This window comes from Chrysochloris asiatica, unplaced genomic scaffold (assembly GCF_000296735.1).
Source record: "Chrysochloris asiatica unplaced genomic scaffold, ChrAsi1.0 scaffold00216, whole genome shotgun sequence".
Lineage (NCBI taxonomy): Eukaryota > Metazoa > Chordata > Mammalia > Afrosoricida > Chrysochloridae > Chrysochloris > Chrysochloris asiatica.
In genome coordinates, this window is record NW_006408734.1 from 3020205 (window position 1) to 3026800 (window position 6596).

The following is a 6596-nucleotide window of genomic DNA, read 5'->3' on the forward strand; positions in this document are numbered from 1 at the left end:
TTTGTCATTCCATCATAGTAAATCATGTGGTTGTCAGATTGAAAATGGTCAATACTGGTGCATTTCAGCTCACTAATGCCTAAGATATTGATGTTTATGTGTTCCAGTTCATTTTTGACAATTGCCAATTTTCCTATATTCATCCTTTACATAGTGTCTAGATTATAGTTCTGGATACATGAACAAAAAAGTAATGTTGCTCAGGATATATCATAAGAATAAATGAGTTGATCTCATATGAAAGGAGAGAAAATACTAAAAACAAATTTAGACCACACCCAAATTTATTTGCATCATGCCTTTCGTATATGTGGAACTGGGAGCCCCTAACATTTACTTGAGAGATATTTCTAATTTTTGATGGTGTTGTTACTATATGCTGCTCATGTCAAGGTTTATGATTTAGAGTTATACTTCAAATTACACAGAATCAATAAAGCAGGGGCTGAATGTTGTATTTTTTATTTTGAACATAATATTCACAGTTCACAATTATGGGTGGTAGTTATATACTACAAATGTTATGTGATAGTTACAGTTTTGGTAATAAGAGGTCATGACTTGCAGTAATCATGATTCCAATCACTTAATTGCTCTACAAATACTAGAGGAATGTAAGTGACAATTTTTTAGTTGCCTTCCATTATTCTCTGTAGGATATGAGCCTAATCGCACTTTGGCTGGGCAGATTTTATGTATTATTATGCATTACATCAACAAAGGAAAGCACAGTAATATTGCCTGATAAGAAAATAAATACTATGCCTGTCTAAATGTATTTAACTTTTTCAACAATTTCTTTACCAGAGTAACCACAACATTCTGATGTTTATTATATTAATTCATGCCTTCATATTTTTATTTTTTAAATATTTAGTGGGCTTCTTCTATGCACTAAAAGCTCTTTCTAGTTATGGGAATTAAGCGATTTATAGGACACGTAAATTCTTTTACTCCTAGAGCTTGCAATATGGTGGAGAAGACAGAGAATAAGCAGAATAATTCAGTAAATATATGGTATGTTGCTGTTGTGTGCCCTTGAGTTGATTCTGACTTGTTGTAACCATCTAAGACAGAGGTATAACTTATCCCTAGGATTTCCTGAGCTGCAATCTAAAAGAATAGATAACCAAGTCTTTTCTCCCAAAGAGAAACTGATGGGTTCCAAACTCTGATCCTTCCGTTAACAACTAAATGATTAAATATGATGTCACCAAAGGTCCTTTATGTATATTAGATGAATAAAAACAATGCAAAAGAAGAAGAGAGAGTGGGTCAGAGAAGTGGCAAGTTTTAGAAGCTTTCTCATGGAAGGCTTCATTTGAATGGCATTATAAGAGTAAAGATTAAAGGTAAAAATCAAACCCACCAGCTGCTCCTCGGAAACCCTATGCTGGGTCGCTATAAGTCAGAACCTACTCGACAGCCCTTAACAGCAACAATGTGGAGAAATAATTCAGAAATTGTTAATATCACACACAAGTAAAATTTTTCTGAAAATGATTCAAAAATGGTTGCAGCAGTATATTGACAGGGAATTGCCAGAAAGTCAAGCTGAATTCATAAGAGAACATGGAAAGAGGGATATTACTGCTGATATCAGATAGCTCTTGACTGAAAGATAATACCAGAAAGATGTTTACCTGTGTTTTATTGATTTTTGCCTGTGTTTTATCGACTATGCAAAGAGTCCTGGTGTGGCTCTGTGGGTTAATACGCCAGACTGAAAAAATCATCAGCTGCTCATTGGAAACCCTCTACAGGGTCACTATGGGTCAGCACTGACTCGAAGGCACTTAAGAACAGCAACAATCATAACAATTATAGATAACATTGCAAAGAATGTGAATTTCAGAACACTTAATTGTACTCATATCGAACATGGGCATAGACTAAGATATACTCATTTGAACAGAACAAAGGGATACTGAATCGTACATCAGAAAGGAAAGTAACAAGGCTGTATATTTTCACTATACTTTTTTAGTCTTTATGTTGAGAAAATCATCAGAGAAGCTGGACTATATGAAGAAGAATGCAGCATCAAGATTCAAGGAAGACTCATTAACAACCTACAATACGTACATGGCACAATCTAAAAGTGATAAAGACTTGAGGCACCTTAAAACAGAGGAAACAACAATACTCAGAACTGGACTAATTAGCTACATGATAAATGGAGAAAATATTGAAGTTGCCCTGTATTTCATTTTAGATGGATGCATAATCAATGCCCATGGAAGCAGTTTTCAAGGCATCAAATTGCATTGGGCAAATGTGCTGTGAAAGATCTCTTTGAAGTGTTAAAAAGCAAAGTTGTCACTTTGAATATTAAAGTGTGTCTGACCTAATCCATGGTATTCACAAACATCTAATGCATGACAAAGTAGGACAATGTATAAGGAAGACTAAAGAAAAATTGATGTCTTTGAATCATAGTGTTGGTGAAGAATATTAAATATACCATCAGTGGGCAAATAAATTTGTCTTGGAAGCACTAGTCAGAATGCTCGTTAGAACATAAGACAGTGAGACTTATCATGTACTTTGGGCATGATATTAGGAAGGACCAATGCCTGGAGAAGGACATGCTGTTTGATAAAGTAGAGGGTCTGAAAAAAAAAGAGGAAGACCCTCAATAATACGGATTAATACAATGGTGGTAACAGTTGACTGAAACATAGCAATGATTGTGATGATGGTGCAGGATCAAGCAGTATTTCATGTTGTTACATATACAGTATTTATCAGGTGGAACTGACTTGATGGCAACTAACAGCAAGAGTAATGTGGAATGAGCTTTTTAGCAAAGCAAAAAGCAAACATTACTACAATGCATGTGTGGAGTCCTGGTGTGGTGCTGTGGGATAAGTACTAAAAGGTAGGTTTGAATTGCAAGGTCAGTGGTTCAAATCCATCTGCCACTCCTCAGATACCCTATATAGGGTTGCTATGAGTTAGAACTGACTTGTTGTTTTTACGTGCCATTGAGTTTATTGCGACCCATAGCGACCCTGTATAGGGTTTCCCAGGAGCAGCTAGTAAGCTTGAACCACCAAGTCTGTAGTTCAAATGATTTGGCAGTCTGATGCATTAACCCACAGTGCCACACCAGGACTCCTATAAGACCTGACTAGACGGCCCTAAACAATAGCAACTACAATGTATTAATGAAACAAGGCGATGAGTGTACCTGGAACATAAAGAATAACATCCACGAAGTAAAGAAGTTACAAACATTCATGTCTAGGACATTTTTTTGTTGTTGAGTGAACTGGTATGCGAGAGAATCAGAGCGATGTCATCTGACATATTGCCACAGGATCTTTCTACATGCTCTTTTGGAGAATAGATAGGGGAGAGAAAGATTAGTATAGGCATGAATAATAATAATCAGACTTGGGTTAGTGAACAGTGGTTAATTCTCAAAATATTTTGAAGATGAAAACTATTGAAAGCTAACTATGAGAGCAAACAAAAATCAGGGATGATTGAAGATTTTTGGCCTGGATTATTGGAATCATGGTTGTTGTTGTTGCTGTTAAGTGTCTTTGAGTTGACTGCAACTCATAATGACCCAGTTTCCAAAGAGCATCTGGCTCATTTGAATTGCTGATTTTGTGGGTTCTTATTTCAGTGCTGATCCTACAGTATTGTGCCAGGTATTTGCTATAAAATAAGATAAACTGAGATGGGGAAGAATAGAAAATAGCACTTTTTTTTTTCCTGTAAAAGATCAGAAGCTTACGTTTGGACAAGTTAAATCAGAAATGACTATTAGGAATTCAAGTGGAAATGTCAACTAAGCAGTTGGTCATAAAAGTATGAACTTCAGAGAAAATATCTGTCTTTATATTAGACATTTGGGAATTATCATGACACAGATGGTATTTTGCACCACTTGGAAGACATCATCAAAGGAGTGAGGATATAAACCTATGGATCTGTCTAATATGGTAGCCAAAACATGTGGCTATTGCACACTTGAAATGTGGTTACTCCCATTGAAATCTGCTTTCAGTGTGAATTATACAAATTCAAAAATTTCAAAGAATTAGTATGCAAAAATAATGTAAAATGTATTATTAATATTTTACATTGGTTTGATATTGAAATGATATCGTAGATAAATTGGATTAAATATATATATATATAAATTAATTTCAATTGGTCACTTTTATTCTTTAATATGGCATTCTAGAAATTTTATAATTACATATGTCTCATATATTTCTATTGAATGGAGAAAATAAAAACAAAATAATTTCATAATTGAGTTTTGGATAAGTTGTAGATTAAGATGCTTACAGAATGAGTAGGAAGCAAAAATCAGGCTGTAAGAGGCAGCTAGTGACTTGGGAGGACCACGAAAAAGTGCTGCATCTAGAAGAGTAAATAACAGATTATATCTCAAGATGAAAACAGTGACCAGCTTGTCAAATATTTAATTGATTATGATAGCTCAAAAAACATTTATGTTGCTATTGTAAAGTTTTGCCTAAATGATTCTGACTCATTGTTGTTGTTGTTAAGTGTTGTCAAGTCAGTTCTGACCCATAGAGACCCTGTATAGAGTTTCTGAGGAGCAGCTGGTGAGCTTGAACCACCGATCTTGCAGTTCAAATGTCTTTGCAGGCACATTAACCCACAGTGCCACACCAGCCCTATACATAGTTTTCGAGGAGTGACTAGTGGGTTTGAATTGCCAATCTTATGATTAGTTGCTCAATGTTTATTCTACAGGCCTACATCAGGACTCACAAATACAATTGAGGATGAGAATGTCCAACTATATTAGCAACATGCAGATGAGTTGTACAGGGACAAGAATAATGTATGTAATGCTGTAGGGTGCAAACCTAACTGAAATGGTTATAGGAGAGAATTAGAGGAGAAATGATAGGAGGAAATTAATACAGAAAAAAAATTTACGTGTATTTTCATAAACAAAGAGAAATAAATAGATGGGAGTTGGAGATGATAATACAGTTGGGTTGAGAGATACCTTTTTAGGAAGACAGAAACAACAGCACACTTTTATGCTGATGTGGATGATCACGTATTGTTGTTGTTAAGTGCCATTGAGTCGATTCTGACCCATAGTGACCCTGCATAGGGTTTCTGAGGAGCAGCTAGTGAGCTTGAACTGCCGACATTGAAGTTCAAATGGCTTTCCAGTCTGGACATTAACCCACAGCGCCACACCAGGACGCATATATAGAGGAAATAAATGTGCAAGTAGGAGAATTCCTTTTGTGATTTCTTGAGTCTACAAAGGTTGGGATCTGGAACACAATGCAGATGAGTATAACCAGTGACCTCCTTATTGAATAATTAAATCTCAAGCAGAATAGTGACAAATGATATATGCATGGAGAGGATTTGTTGCTTAGGTATAAACTCTGATTGGAAACCAGAGTTAGATATTCCACCTTTAAAAATGTGATGACATGTAATAAGAAAATCAAATTGTTAAAATGTTCAGAGTTTTTATGTGAAGATCTGCCTCTAATTCATATACAATAAAAAGTTTATTCTGGAGGAATTACAGTAGTATGATCCACACTATTATTTATTATATTTGAATGGGTGAATTTTTAAGGAAAATATGGCTAAAGAGTACAATGAGATTTCATTTCAGCAATGACAGATACTTTGATTTTTCAATGCTTTACTTTCATCAGCATGCTTTGAAGGTTTTGATTTAACTTCTAATTGTGATTAAATTCAGCAATTAATAGTAAGCACATTTTGAAATGAAAACCAACATAAAACCCTGATTTCTTAAGGATGAAGGAGAAAAATTAAAAACATTTAAAAGTAAAAATAAAACAAAAAAAATTTATATAAAGAAATTAGATTTCAGGTTTTCCTTTTTCTATGCTAATTAAAGAACTGAAAACTAAGACAATATTTTTTTATTAATGCTTGCTTTTAAGGGAAAAGTAATTACCAACATACATATTTTCATAATTTAATTAATTTTTAATTCAACATCTATTATCAAAAGGTATGTACTTAATGCTATGATGCAAAAGTGGATGAAGATGTTGTTTTTGCTTTTGAGATGCTTATACAAAAGCACTAGTCATTGCTATAGACAATAAATATTCATCATCTATTGTTTGGGAGATGCTATAATATATGAACAACAATATATGCAATAGATGAACAATAACATAATATATGATAGGTTCCTGTATGGCACAAACAACTTGTTATCTGGCATTGGATAGCACTGGACTGCCAACCCAAGATTGGTGGCTCAGACCCACCAGCCACTCCTTGGAAACCGTATGCAGGGTTGCTATGAATTAGAACTGACTCTATAGCACACAACAACAACACTAGCCTAAAGGTTAGTAGTTCTAAACACCCCAGGAAATGTCATCAGTAAATATTATAGCCAAAATTCAAATAAATTTGATGACAACAGTTTTGTTTTTTTCTTTTTACAATATATTATAACTTATATGTATCTTGATTATATCTTATATGTATCTTGATTATATCAGGATTGTATCAAGATTGACATCGAAATTTAAACAGACAGTATAGACATAAAACCAAACAGCCACCACTCGTCTGTCTGTCGT